At 42.9% G+C, this 15,215-nt stretch overlaps 1 long non-coding RNA gene across 2 annotated transcripts; it reads left to right on the top strand.

Annotated features, from left to right (window-relative positions):
• The first annotated feature begins 120 nt into the window (after positions 1 to 120).
• Positions 121 to 15,101, top strand: LOC106015603 (uncharacterized). Of its 2 annotated transcripts, none has more exons than XR_002399915.4 (3): positions 121 to 1,375; positions 1,747 to 1,850; positions 14,099 to 15,101. It is a non-coding gene; the product is annotated as an uncharacterized lncRNA (long non-coding RNA). The 2 variants fall into 2 exon arrangements; XR_001187729.5 differs by lacking the exon at positions 14,099 to 15,101 and adding an exon at positions 2,689 to 2,894.
• Positions 15,102 to 15,215: the final 114 nt, after the last annotated feature.

The raw sequence follows: 15,215 nt of genomic DNA, 5'->3' as shown, positions 1-15,215 counted from the left end.
GCACGGCACGGCCCGGGGCACGGCAGAGCGGAGCAGCGCCGCCCCGCGCCCACCCGGCACGGCAGCGGTCCCCCGACAGGGGCTGGGGGCTCCGGTTGCCACCCCCGAGGCTGAGGGGGGCTCGCTTTTGTTCCTCTCCCCGGCCGGCTTGCTGCTCAGGAGTTTTGTGGTTCGGGTGTCCGACACAACCCAATTCCCCTGATGTCCGCAGCTTCGTACTTTTTGCTCTTCCCAGCCCGGAATGAGGTCCTACAGCATTGGGATGCACGCTGCTTGCACCGTGCTCCAGCCACAAGGCTGCACGCAGGGACTTGTAATGTTTCTCCAAACATTAGGAGAAATGAACTCTAGCCCTTGGGAAAAAACAGGGGAAGGGAGCCCCACAGAGCCAGCGAGGTGGTTTTGGAAGCATAGGGGCAGCTTCTCTGCTCACCTGTGAAGCCACACTGAGATGCACTGGAGACAGAAATAGTCGTGTTGCTCAGAAATAGTTGTGTCACGCAGAAGTCTTCACAGTCACGGCTGAGACATGTGGAAGAGAGCAGAAAAGTCAGAAAAGCTGCATTGATTTTCTCAGTTGGGCTCCCACCATTAGCAGCAATTTGCCTGCTTAGGATGCAAAGGCCAGCTCTTCAGCCAGAATAAATGGGGACTAATATCAACCAGCCTGTGCTGATTTACATTAATTGGGCACTTGGCACACATTTCCCTTGCCTTTGCCATGATAACAGTAGCCTCCTTTTCTGTTATTTACGTGCAGTGCATGGCTATATTTCATCTTCTCCCATGATTATTAACAAAATGATCCATTAAAGTATGCTACCCTATTATTCCTCTCTAAATGAGACAGATTGCTTCCGAACACACATTAATAAAGGACGGAAGGCAACAGGATGGCAAAAGTGTGAATGCTTCTTTCCGGAGAAATCAGTTTGCACGTTGCAGCTGTAGACCCCTGCTCCTGAAGCAGTGTGCCTGCACTCTCATCTAAAGTTGCATTGTCAAAGCTGTGCCTTCATTTCCACCAAAAGCAAAATCCCACTCTCTCAGGGCAAAATCATTTGAGGCTTTTGCATTGATTAAGAAAGATCTGTGTTATTCCCTTAGAACTATGGGCCCAGCACCTTGTGAGTGGTGTGGGAGGAGGGAGTAAGTGCTCCTTCTCCAAATGGCAACAAGAGGGTTGATTGAGTAACCCATTTTATAAAGACAGGAAAAAGTCATAGCAAAGCTGATCACTGCAAGTTGCTTCCAGTCCCCCTGGGAACTGAAGTAGATGAGCTACACATCTTTGAAAAACGAGATTAATTATGGAAATAGCGCGTCACCCTTAAGCAGAGTGGCACTGAAATACAGTGAGAGCTGAAGGCAAAAGGTAAGAGCACCTTGGTGTGTTTTCACTGTGTGCTGGTGGGGGCTTTTTTTTTTTTTTAATAAATTCAGTAGTTAAGTTTACATTCTATGAAGCTCTGGCTGTGCACTACTTAGTTGATATTAAGAGGAGCAGTTGAAAAATATGTCCCTGATTCTGGCTGTGTTTACGTCTCTGAGTAAGTTTGTGGAAACTTGAGGGCAGAGCTGTTCAAGGGAAGCTGACCAACAGGGCCATCACCATCTGGGCTGGGTTTATGGGCTTGCACCAAAACACAGGGGGAGCATTCCTGTGAGATGCACTAATGCAAGACACTCGCTGCCCTTGATGAGCTTTCCATCATCCCCAGAAACATTGGTCATTTTTCTCTCCAGAGAGCACAGCAGAGAGCAGCTGTCCAAATATTGGCAATGGCTCCGCAGTCAATGAGGATTTCCAGTCACAGAGATACCAAACCGAGTCTCTGATGAGCAAAGAGGTGAGCACGGGGCTTTTCCTTGGGTGAAAGGAAGCTGCAGTACTCCATGAGGTCAGGAAGGCAAGAATTCTTTCTCAACTATGAATTCTTTCCTAGTCGCATTGTCAGGGAAAGGCATGGATCGTGCTCCCTGCCCTTACTCTCTTATCTAGTACATAACAGAGAGGAAAGTCAGGCCAGTTTACACAGCTTTTCAGTAAGCCTCAGTGGCTAAAGGACTCCTTGGGTGCTACGGCTGGTAGCTGTGCAAAAGGCTGCTATAAATGATGTGGGAAGCCAGGGGGATCCAGGAAATCCTGGCATCAAGGGGTAATGGCAGTGTGCTTGTGCTGTGGCAAGTTTAGTCCTTAAAAGAGAAGATGAAGGCTCCAATTCTGTGTTGATGAAGGTTATTCGTTGTCTATGCTGGGTGCCTGAAACCTTTTCCACAGCTCGGAACAACATGCAAAACCTTCTGTGTCTGCAGTGCTGCCATTGCACAAGGGTGGTGATGGCAGGTTTCTAAAGAAACACTTCCACTCCCTGTAGAAACGTGCTTCATGTAACCTAGGCTGGGGCAGTATGCTCTTCCCTGGGGATGTTTTAGGGAGGCTGTTTGATTTGCAAGAGAGAATTGAAGCTCAGCAATCACTACCCAGGTCAGTCAAGATGATGATGGGAGCCGAGGAGGAAAAGGAATGTCTCATCAGGTGTAACTGAGGGCACTGTATTAGCCTGAAACTCTGGTATTTACTCTATTTGATCATTGTAAGCCATCAGTGGTGAAACAAATTTCCAGAGCAAACGAGGCTGATTGTATATAATTATTCACGTTTATTTTTGGTTTTGTTTTTACCAGGCTCCATGTGCCTTCCCACTTTATCACAGGAGAACAGCCCAGCTCTAAAACAAATCCGTTTTCCTTGTGGACAGATTGGTGTGGTGGCTGCCTTTACACAATTGCTTTCCCCTTTTCCCAATCCTACCGTCTTTCCTTGGGCCATGCAACCAGATTGCCCTACATGCAGAAGTCCTCCCCATTAAAATCAGAACCAAAAGCAGTATGCTCCCACTTCATGTTTTAGCTTTGACTAAACATTTTAATTTTATTAAAATCTTTAATTTTAATAAATTTAATTTTAATAAAAATTGTATTTTTTTAATTATTTTATTTGCATTCCAATTTTAGGCATTGGAATGGGCTGCCCAGGGAAGTGGTTGAGCCACCATCCCTGGGGGTCTTTAAAAGACATTTAGATGTAGAGCTTAGGGATATGGTTTACTGGAGGACTGGTTAGTGTTAGGTCAGAGGTTGGACTCGGTGATCTTGAAGGTCTCTTCCAACCTAGATGATTCTGTGATTCCATGGTTTTATCACAGCAGTGTTTTAATGCAGAAGTGTTCCAGTGGGACACCAGAGTTGGTGGATCCCCATTCGCATGGTGTCCCACTGCTGGCTGTGTGTGAGCCCTCCTCCCATGGCCTTCCATGCTAAGAGGGAACTCGGTGGCTACTCGTGAATATTACTTCTGATTACTACATGAGTGGTGCCAATGGGTAGCAGTCATTTCCAATTTCCAGAAGATTAGAGGGAGTACGTAGGATGCCACTCATACACTCAATTTTACAAAAATCCTGTAAATCTTGTAAAATCAGAGGCTCATGAGGCAGCCTCCCTTTCAATGCTAACAAGAGTGTATTTTAGGTTTAAGGGAACCAGAAGTGATAACATCCCGTTTTAGTGCCAGTGAGTGTTCTCTGAGGCCTGTCTCCATGGGGTTCGGCACTACTCTCTGTCTTGAACTTCTGATTCCCCATACAGTTGAGGCATGCTGGGGTTTTTCTCTCCCATGTGATCTATTCAAAGTGGCGTTACAGAGGCCGTGGATGTTAAAGAGAAATAAGATGACAATTGGATCACTTTGTACTGTCATCTGTGTGCAAAGAAGCAGTGACCTTTCTGTGCTTTGAACTCAGCATCTCGGTGTAGATTAAGGAGAATGACTCATGCTCTCCCGTGTCATTTGTACCTTTTATGTGGCACTGATCTGCTTTAGACTCCAACTGCTGCTACCAAAACCCCTTTTTAGTCCTCACGGCACAGAGCCGTTTGGAAAGTTCCTATAGCAAAATGCTGAGCAAAATTCTTCAGATCATTGGCCTTGCATAGTCTGGGGACAAAGATGGAAAGAGAAAGATGAAAAATGAGAAGTGATTTGATAGTTTACCCAGCATGTAGATACTCCCCCTGGAAATTAACATTCAGGTACAATAGCATATGGAATAAATACTCTTCAAAATCAAAACCGCTTCTTATTACCAACTAGGTCACATTCTCAGCAACCGTTCCGCAATATGTAAATATCAGCAGTGATTGCTTTAGAATAGATATAATTATATATTCAACAGAATGCATAATTTTTCCCAATGAACCATAGTTAATTTTATCTGAAAATTAGTAATTACCATTTTGGTGTTAATTACAGAGTACTAAATACATCTTCAGTGTTAAAAGATAAACTTCTCTCTGTCTCATAGACCCCAAGTCAATTGCAGAATAACTTATGTCACTTTGTGGTTTTAAAGTTAAATATATATCTATATATACGTGTGTATATAAGATATCATTGAAAATAAAAGATAGTGTTTAGATTAGGACCCTGGGCAACTAAAGAGTCATCTTTCACTTAGCTCTACATGCTGGACCTCACTTGCATGGGATTTTGCTCTGACGTGCACAGGTGTTCTGTGGCTGTCCATGAGAGATCTGGGTCTGGGGGGAGACCGGAGGGAAGAGGACAGGAGTATCATCCATGGTCTTTGTTCTGGATTCACACACTTTCTTCTGCACTTCTACCTCTCTGCACTTTATGGAGGTGGCCTAGACCTGGTAGGGAACCCTGCAGGAGTTAACGTGAGGTTTGAAAGTGAATGGATGGTCTCAGTGAACCATTTTATGGAGTCGAAAGTTTGTGAGTGAAGAAGAATAAGCTAACATCTCTGAGGACTGATGTGTGTTATACAGAAAAACATACAAGCTGGTATGAATTTCCTCCAATGTGGAGTCCACCTGGTTTTATCCTCCCCCTCCCTTATGAATCCGCAAAATGTGCATGGGAAACGCTGACAACCTCCCCTCCAAGGGAGGGAGAGAAAAATCCCACCTCCTGGTGTCCGGGTCACGATAAAATGATCCTGGAGAAGGCATTCTTCTACACGCTTCATTCCAACATGTTTAGGCTCAGAAATGCACTTGAATTTGGCCGAAGATGTTGTGTTCAGTCTAGCAGGCTTGGGTATAAACATTTACTGAAGTGCTTTGCTGAGTTACTGCTGTGCTGTGAGGTAAGGAGCATGTGGGCTGGAGAGGCCACTTTGCTGTCTTTGGGAGGAGCTGACTCAAAGGTATGGATTATCCAACATTTTCATCAGTACCAGTGGGGAGGTTTGAATTTGGGATAGTTTGCAAATGAAGAAACCAGACGGGGGCAATATGCATACCCAAGGAACATTAGTATTCGACTTCAGAGCAACTTCTGTGTGACCATATACGTGCTCATTGCAATATCCTGAAAATAATTGCATACATATGTATGTTGGCCCCACCCTCCGGCAGTATCAATAGACTTAACCCGAGTTTTATGTTGAGTTGCAAATTAATGGAATAGACTTTATTTCTAGAGTGCTGAACACATGGCTGCCGTCCAACAACTTCAGCATGGCACCCACCCAAGAAATCGCTCCAAGGCAGCCTAATCAGGACAGGATTCCTGGCAAAAGCACATTCTGGGACAAGGCTCTCTCTCTTTTTCCAAAGTAGAAAACTCCTTTGATGGCAGTCACAGAGAGCATTTAAGAACATTCTCAGGTGTCTTTTTTTTTTTTTCTTTTCAAACTGAAAATCAGACTCAAAGTGCAGGGAAGGAAAATTGCAGGGCTCATTTTAACACTTTTCCTGGATCCAGCTGGACAGAGGAGGTTGAGTAACAGCCAGCTGATTTCATTTTAGTTCTCGTTTTTTCACTTCTGTCAATAGGGAAAAGCTCATAACTTACTACAGAAGGTTTTAATTCTGCTCTGTAAACATGAATGGTGCCTAAGACTTAAACAGTGTCAGAAAGCTGAGTTAGATTCTCTCATAATGGGCTACCAAGCTTTAGTTGTTCACTAATATACAGAGTGAAATGCTGGTTTGAGTTTGGTGATGGTGCTTTTTTCTTTCTTTCTTTCTTTCTTTTTTTTTTTTTTCTTTTCTTTTGGTTTGATTTGGTTAGGTTTTTGGTCTTCCCCACTACATTTTATTGCTCCTCTGCTGTTCTTGTCTTGCAGAGTCCAGTTCTAGCAAATGGCTATACTCAGAGTTGAGGTTTGTGGTAAAAATGGGGTGTGTTGGAGAAGAGTGACTCGGTAACTCAGCAGTGGTATAACTTACTCAGCGTGCCCAGCAGCTCGGTGGTATGGTGCAAACAGACTGCAGGGGATGGGTGTCCTGGGCTGTGTGAGCTATGACGGCTGCTACAGCCCTGCAGGTTCTCCACCGGTTGATAGCAGAAGTGGGGATGAGCCGCATCAGCTCTGTGAAGTGTGGGTTTAGAAGGAAGGAGCGGTTTCAGGTCTGCTGATAATGGAAACGCTTTGCCTCCTTCTGACTTCGCAGCCAGACAAACACATTAAACCTGCCAGAAATGTGACATTCAGAAATAAAAAAGCATCAGCCATCCTGGCCAGCTGAGTGACAGCACTCCAGGAAAGCCCAACCAGGCTGAGGATGCAACAGAAGAACTTGAAAAATAACAAGATCAAATTCAATATTAAATCTTGGCTTTAGAAAGTTAATTTGACATCTCAGACTAAAAAACATATTAAAATAAAAAAAATAAATCCAAACATCTATTCCAAACATGAACATTTTCCCCTTGTTTTCAGCCCAGACACTGAATTTTTGGAAACACATGAGCATGTGATTAGAAATAAAAAAGTAGGACGTATTAGTCACACATATATACTCATTCTCCATTTTGAGAGATGAAAAAGTAAGTAAACCTGTCAGGTATTAGTTATCATTTTGTCTTTCATCTATTTCATACATAAGATAGGTTGAAGAGCATGTATTTTTAAGACGAAGATCTCTCTTAGGACTCTTGTTATCTCATTCTAGTTATCTTGAATATCATGCTCAGCAAGAAGAAAAATAATACCATTTCAAGAGAGGAATGTAATAAAACTTTTTATTAGAGCTATATTAAATGTGGGCTACTGTCATAGGTAGATTTGGATTCTTACTTTTTGTATGTTTTATTTTAAATCAAGTTCAGGCCAAACTGACGTGTTTCTTAGCAGTCATATAGCCTACAGCATTAATTCTGGCCTCCCATATTCAAAGGCAATAACTTCTTGTTCTTTAAAAGATGAAAAAGCCAAAGGTACACCAAGCATCATGTGAACTTGGCAGAAAAAAATGACCCAGCACCGTCAAAAAAGTTATTGAAACTGCAGTTCGGGAAATGATCCCTAAAAAGCAAGGGCACTTCTAACAGCCCTTGGCCATTTGCTGCTTGGTGTCCACCTTGAAAAGGACACAGAAATTGTTTCAAGTTGTGCCTTGCAATGGGATGATGCCATGAGGAGCAGGGAGGTGACTGCCCAGGACCCTGGTGGTAGGATTTATTTCATTAAAATGAGTTCCAGCAGCAAAGTTGGAAACCAGTAGCCACTAGAAGAAGGGAGATCTCTAGAGAGAGCAAACGCTGCTGTGTAGAGAATTTATTAGCAGCAGGCATAGACGCCTGTATCAGCACTTCACCGGTGGATAAATCAGTGGGTTTGCTAATGATGTTTCAGTTCTCTTGGTTGAATTGGATTTCTAAAACAAAAAAGCAGCTGCAGGCTGAATTGCTTTATATGACAAGAGAATAATGACTAACCAATCCTGAACACCCAGGGTTTCTGTATATACAGGATAATTTAGCTTCCTTTATTGTTATTATTTTATATGCAAATGAAATTATCAATGGCTTTATCTAATCACTTCCTGGATCACATTTATTCCCAAGTTTGTGCCTGTTTCTGTGTGAGAGAAATGCCTTCCTCATGTTTTAGCCAGGGTTTCACACTACATCTTAGTCCTGCTGGAGCCTGTGGGAGTTTTGGTACATTACAGATACAACGTGTTCAGAGGACACTGGAATTGAACAGAAAATACTGGAATTGCCTGTGGTTATGAGAGTGCTATTATTTCGAGACAGGGCCCATTACCTTATGCTATTATCTGCATGTTACGTGTGCTGCGTTTTGCATATTTGATGCTTTCTTCACATGAGTATCAAGTTCCTTTAGCAGCAGCGTTTTGGAGATGATCTGGCCATGTGCCCTCGTCAGCCTCTTGCTAGGTTGTTCTCTGGGGCTCCAGCCAGTAAATCCCCACGGGCTTTAAGCTCTAAATAGGCTACTGCTCCCCCTCCTAAGGATCACGCTGAGCTGAAGCAGTTCCTGCTGCAAAAGTGGGAAACAGGATGCCAGCTGGCAAAGAGGGCTGAAAAGGGAGAAGAAAAGAGATAAAATGATTCTTAAATTGAGAAACTGCCTTAGCAACATCCTCATTTGCCGGGTGGGAATAGATCATGGTTGCTTGGTTGGTCTTTCAAATGGCTGAGCTCCTAAATTACAATTATGGCTTTTCCATTGAAGAGATGGAGTTGACAGAGATGTACTGTTGAGACACACTGCAAATTAAACAGATGGATTGTGAAGCCCAGGCTCTGTATCCAGTAATTCCTCCCACTAAGGGGAAAATCTTTCAAAAGCTTCCCCTGGTGCTCAACAGGGTCTTGGTGGCTTCATTGCACCGTGACTGTAGAAAGGCTTTGGTCAGTAGCTAACACAAGCGGGATATTTACTCCAGGTGGCATTTGCCCAGAGCTGGCTTGGCAGCAGCACCCTTCCCACCACTGGCACAGCAAGGAGGGTTTTGTGGTTTAACCAGGATGAGAGGAGAGGGTGATCCTTTCTCAGCCAGGTCAGGGCTGGAGCTGCTGAGCAGGTGCTGAGGGCAATGCTGTGGTAAGGGTCTTGGCACCCTGATTTCAGCATTTTTTCTGGTCATCTGGATTAGTCCTTCTCACTTGCTCTGCTGGCTGCTGGGTGTCTGGGCAGCATTTCATCCCCTACCTGTGGGAGATGGACAGGAGTGCAGGAGCTGAGAGACTTTTGGCTGCTGAAAACATGTGTTGAGGTGGAGGGATACAAGCTAAGCCAGAGCTGGGAGAGAAATTTGGTGAAATAGAATATGAAAATGATGGGGGGAAGAAAAAAACCTGGAAACTGTTCAGCTGGGTCCTCAGAGATCTGAAGTATGAGGGACATTGGCAGAAAAAATGCATTGCAGTGCATATCCATTTAATTGCAGGTAGATTTGCGGTGATGGCAGCAGTGGGAGAGGCAGTGTAGGTGTTTTTCCTACGCTGAGCGTGCATTCACATGTTATTTCAAGTGCCGCTACCTAAAACCATTCAACATTTTAAAGGTTGCCTAGTTAAGAAGTATAAAAAAATGATCCGATTTTATTTCTGGAAACCAAGAAATGAAAATAACATTGGAAAATCAGCAAACTCAGCACTTTTTGTCACTTCTTCACGATTATTTTTATAACCTTGGGCACTCTATTAGAAAAAAATATTCCACATTGTAGCTGAGGTCCTGTTGTATGCTTTCTAGCATCATGGTAGTTCTACATCACTTCACACCTCAAAAGCCTGGCATTAAGGAACTTACACTAGCTAAATAAAATTGTTCAATTACCACTTTTTAATATGGCATTTTAAAGTTTCAACAGTATGCACTATTGGCATGTTTTATTCCAGTAGGATGTGACACCTTCTTGGGCTGAGCTGAACAACTCTGTTAAGCAGAGGGGGACTATGACACTGCAGTCTATGCCTGGAATGACAATTTTCACAATGTAACACAAGCCACTAGAGCAGTTAATTATTATCAATGAATTTACTCCACACACACATACAGGAAAAAAAAAAAAAAAAGAAAAAGGTTTGGTTATAGCCATGCTGTAGAAAGAAATTTAATTTTGCTAGACTTGAATAATGTAGGTAACACTAAGAGACTAAAAGAGCTGTGGAAGGGAAAGGACTACCCAAAGGCAGCAATTTTTTCACCTTCCAAACAAGATTTAAATGCTGTTGACAGGGAAAGTATAGGACATCTTCCCAGAGCAGGTCTGTGCCATAAAACACGCTTGAGAAGGGCAAAGAAGGGCTTCTCTTTAGAAGCACTATGTTGAAGCACTTCTGCACTCCACAGCTACTTGCTCATGCTGTAATACCGGAGGTGCAGGTGACCTGGAGAGGGACCATCTCAACAGAACAAGCGAAGGAGGGAGCACCAAGCACTGATTTTGTCAGTAGTTTTCTCTGTTGCCTTTGGTGGTAGAGGAGAACAGCTGCTCTACCAGGAGGATGTCCTCACCTGGTGCACAGCCTGCTGCCATGGGACCCGGTCCCATCACACACACTCAGCATCGTGGCTTTCAGAGCAAGAGCAAGCCATGGAATAAGGTGTACGGCTTGCATGTTTTGAGTTCAACAGCCAGCAGAAAAGATAAAGTAACAAAGACCTGGCATTCAACTCCCCTTCAGGCCGTGACCTCAGTTTGGCTGCAGGGCTCCTCAGAGGAGGTGCTAAGGAAGGTCTTTACATGTGTCCCTGGAGGTGCCTGGGGCTGTGGAATCGAACCAGGACCGAAACCCACCATGGCACTGCTGAGACCTAGCGAGTGTAGCCCCATGGCAGAGCAGTGTAAATGAAAACCACATTGTACTCAGCAAGACTGAGTAAAACAAACACTTTCTGGTGATCTGTCAGGGTGCAGGGTGATCTGGCCTTACTGGAAAACCTTAATTTATCAACAGATATGTAGAAACGTGATAAAATATAATGAATAGAAATACCTCCCCAGAGATTGTGTCATTTATGTGATACCTATTGTTTTGTTTGCTTTTGTTTTACAGTCCATTTCAGATTTATATCCTGCAGTCTTGTAGAGAATCCACCAAACGGCTGTATTTTGAGTGCTTTGCAGCCTAACTGGCTGAAGTTTTAGCTCAACCCCACCACTTTTTGCATGGAAGGAAGGTAGTGGGATAGGAGCCATCAGCCATTACTCAATCACTTCATGTAATATGTTGCAGACGAGAAGTGTGCCCTTTGATGAGTTACTTCTTAAGTAAAAACATACTTCAAGCATTTACTTCTGTCACAACAGTAACTCCTTTCCTTCCACTCGGGGCGGGGGCGGGGTGGGGGGATATCCCAGCACCACAAGCTATCCAAAAAGAAGCCAAGGTACATAACCTGTAACTCCGTTCTGAGTTTTGGAGCTAACAAAGGACAACTTAATCCGAACGTGTAGCACTCGTATTCTGTTGTGCACTGCAAGTACGAAGCAGGCCATGCAGACTAAACGAGTGGGAGTGGGGGTGGCAGGAAATGGAATTTGTTTCAAAGTGGAGCCTAATTAGTTTCTGAAATGGATTAGATGATGTAGTTGCCGGAGGTAACAAAAACTAGACACGATGACCCAGGAGATCTTTTCCCGTCCAATGAAAAGGAAGAGAGTAAAGCTTAGTGATGTGAGTCAAAATCTATGAAACACAAGGGCATGGGCTTTGTCTTGCTGGATGCTTGTACATGGCTAGACCAAAAGGGTTGAGCAATTGAATCTTGGGCCTCCACTTCCTGCCACTGTTCACACCAAAGCAAAGGGTACGGACCAGAATCTCCTTAGTATGCTCCTTGGGACAGCATCTGCAAGCTTGCAAACTCAGAAACTAACTTTTACAGAAAAAGTAGGAATGAAGAAAATAATTAGAAAACCTGGGATAAACCCCTTCATAGGTTTGCCTAAATAAGCATGTCTTGTATATGCAGCAAAAATAAAAAAGCACATTTTTCTGTATGATTTGTAATAGAGAAAGCTAGCTCAACATGCCTAATGGAAGCAGTGCAAGGGGATTGTTTTTATACCAAAGCAGTAAAAGCCCTTGAAGGCTGCAAGTACTGTGAAATGTGCTCATACATCCTCTCGTAGTGGTGGCAACGTTAACTTATGAATGCTTAGGTCTGTGGAGTTTGCCACCTCCGTAGATCTGCTCATCTGATTGCACAAGTGAGTGCTTCCCTCAAGCCTTTTCAGTACAAATAAGCTTTAAACAGCTTTCTAAGAGGGCTCTTCGCACTCAGCTCCTTTTGACTTACAGCTAGGGAGTGATCACACAGCCCAGAGCTGCTGGAAGACCCAAAGTGGCAGTGAGGTTTGGTGGAGCTGAACCACTGGGGTGATTTCTGTAGCTAGGAAAAGGAAAAGACGTGTGGGACAGCTGAAAGAGGAACCTCAGGACTGGTATTTCATCTCAACCTTCAGTATAAGCACAAGGGAAGATTCTGAAAATCACAATAAAACAGGCGAGAGGTCTCATCACCCAACAGCAGCTGTCTAGAGGACAGTATAAGAGAAGTCTGTGAATAAAGCAGTGTTTTTTTTAGTCCCTTTCCCTCATCCAGTAAGGTATAGCCTTGCATCATCCCAGCACAAGGGTTTAACTCCTTATTTAACAGCCCTTGATAGAGTTTTGCCTCACAGCTTTACTGAACCCAGAATTTGGTGAACTGTTACTTTATTTAAAATGAGGTTTACAAATTGAGGACTAGTCAGAGCTTTGGAAAGCAGCCCTATCAATCCTTTCCATTCTTCTTTTCCCTTCTTCCTCACAATGGTATTTCTTTGGGGTGGGTGTATACAGCATTCATGGGGATAGCAATTTTGTCTATTTTGGCCTTTCAAAAGGCTTTGCAGGCAAAAGATCTCAGCGTAGTTTAGGAAGCCAGCCAGTGGCATTGGCACCAGTAGGCTGTTAAGTATTTTCTTTTCAAAAACCACATATTCTGTTTGCTTGCTTTCTTAGAACAAAATGATTCATGATTAAAAGGGAAAAATCCTTCTGTGACTGTGTCATTAATAGAATCCATCCACAGAGAATCCTGATTACACACACACAGCTCAAACCAAGCCAAGCCTTTCTTTACTCTTGGTTAAATGACTTCTGAGAAGCTCCTGCCCTGCTGAAATTAAGAGTTAAAATTGGTGCTCATGTGCTCACCTAAATGGATGAAGTCCAGACAATTCTTCTGCTGCAACAGCTAGGTCTCCAAGAGAATACCCGAATACCAAAGCCACAGTCCATCACCTACCAAAGCTCCAATGCACATGCCTCTATCCACTAGCTCAGCACTTCCAGCTATGCAAGAATATACAAAGGGATGTGAGGCCTTGAACTTCATACTTTAAATGTAAACTTCAGGATTGGCTGAGACTTGCTTACAGGCTGCTGTTCAACATAGGATAAAGTCCATGAGAATCTTTTTTCCTTTGGAGTATCCTGACATAGCCATAGGAGACAACACAGAAGGTTAGACAGGATAGATGGCTGATGAATTAACACACAAAGATGAAGATATTTTCATTGCAGCGTGCATGTATCATTTATCAAATAGCATATTCCCCAGAAACTTATACTTTTAAGAAACTAGGACAACAGGATTCCGGATGTTTCCTTTTGCCAGACTGTATTTTGCAGTTCAGGCAATAAAATCGACCACTCTGTAATTCTTTCAGCCAAAATATTCAGACCAGCATGCCAAAAATTGTACTTATAAACCCAGATTTAAGTAGTCAAATCAGAGTCTTGCTTCCTGTCCAAAGACTTGTTCTCTGATTAACGCAACAATAGATTAAGATGATGATGATATTTTAAATATATTCCTATAATGACTGAGAAGCTTCTGCAAATAGCAAAAGACGTAAGAATGAACAAATCCCTTGTATATTACAAAGGTATTTATCCTTTATAAAAGCTGCTACAGAAGTTTAAGTTGCTTTACATTAAAGCTCCTTAGGCGTGTGTAGCTAGCCATTATACAAGAGTACCATCAAATGAATATTTAGCAATAATTTTGATGAAAAATTATGCTAGTCAAAATTATTTAATCTCCTCTCAGTTTACCTGTATACACAGACATACTAAACTGTCACTTGCTTTATGGGGAAATAATTCTACAAGGACAAATGTCCTTGACAATGTCACCACTGCGTTAAGTGCAAGTAGTTTTTCTTTTAATAGAAAACAGAGAGGTCATTGCTTCATCCATATGTCAAATTTATACTGTGACAGTTCTGAAAGTATTTTTTTATTTTCTTTTAGGAATGCTTGCAGTAAAATGACCACTTACCATTTTTCTCCAATCTTCAAAAACATCTTCAACCAATCACACATTCTTTGTCTGAGGACGAGGCGCTTCTTCATCTTCTTCTGAAGATGAGCAAATAGGGAAACTAGCTTCTGAAATTAAGACTAATTGCTTGTGTAACAACTCACAGTTGTGGGAGCTGGGAAAAGCTCATGAGAAACAGCACCACCACCAAGTGAAGAATTAATTCCCTCTGTGCAGGACTGTAAAGCAGCTGGTGTAACTGAAAGCGATGGCAGGATATTCTGGACGAGGAAGAATTAAGTCTGCAGCATCTTAGCTGCATTCTATCCAAGAGACTGGTATAACATCGTAATTGGGGAACAAAAAAAAGGTACGTGGTCTGATGACTGAGGATTTCAGTGCAATACAAATGTGCAATAGAGGAGAGCGTTCCAGAGATTCTGACTAAATGTGCATTTTTGAAATGTAGTTGCATTACTTCCACGATCACGTGCTTTTTTGAGATATTTCTTAGGACTGCAAAATGTCACAGGAGTCAAAATAAGACTTAGAACATAAAATCTCCAAGTTCCACTGAACTACCAGCTAAATGGGACTTCTGGCCAATTACCAGCAACAGCCAGTCTCTTGAAATTTGGGAACAGTAAAGAGATTATTTGGCAGCAACTCTGTCCACAAGAGTGGATTCCTCTCTCAAGCCTTACTACATAGTTCTTAGGGAACATTTTATCCAGGTCTCTATACTTTCAACCTCACAAACCACGCTAAAACCCCTTAGAAAGAGTTACAAGAAACAACGGCAAGGAAATTTCTTGTATATTTTGTCTAGTGGGAAATGAGTCCAATGTTTGTCTTGTATGAAGTCTCTACAGATACTTCAGGAGAGCAGAATTCTGCTTCTGCCAGCAGAACCAGTTGGATATAAAAACATCCACAGCAAGAACTCAGTTGAAAGAACAGCCCAGTCCTACACCCCCCTTCTGTCTTCTGTACTGAACCATGCACAGGAGACATTTCAGAGAAACAGACCTATGCACATAATCTGGGACAGGGTTTTCCCCCAGTGGATGCAACAGCTCTCCCATTCATTTTGTACCATACCACGCA

This window comes from Anas platyrhynchos, chromosome 1, assembly GCF_047663525.1.
Source record: "Anas platyrhynchos isolate ZD024472 breed Pekin duck chromosome 1, IASCAAS_PekinDuck_T2T, whole genome shotgun sequence".
Taxonomy (NCBI): domain Eukaryota; kingdom Metazoa; phylum Chordata; class Aves; order Anseriformes; family Anatidae; genus Anas; species Anas platyrhynchos.
Note: the sequence above shows the minus strand (reverse complement) of the source record. Positions and strands in the feature narration are given on the sequence as shown.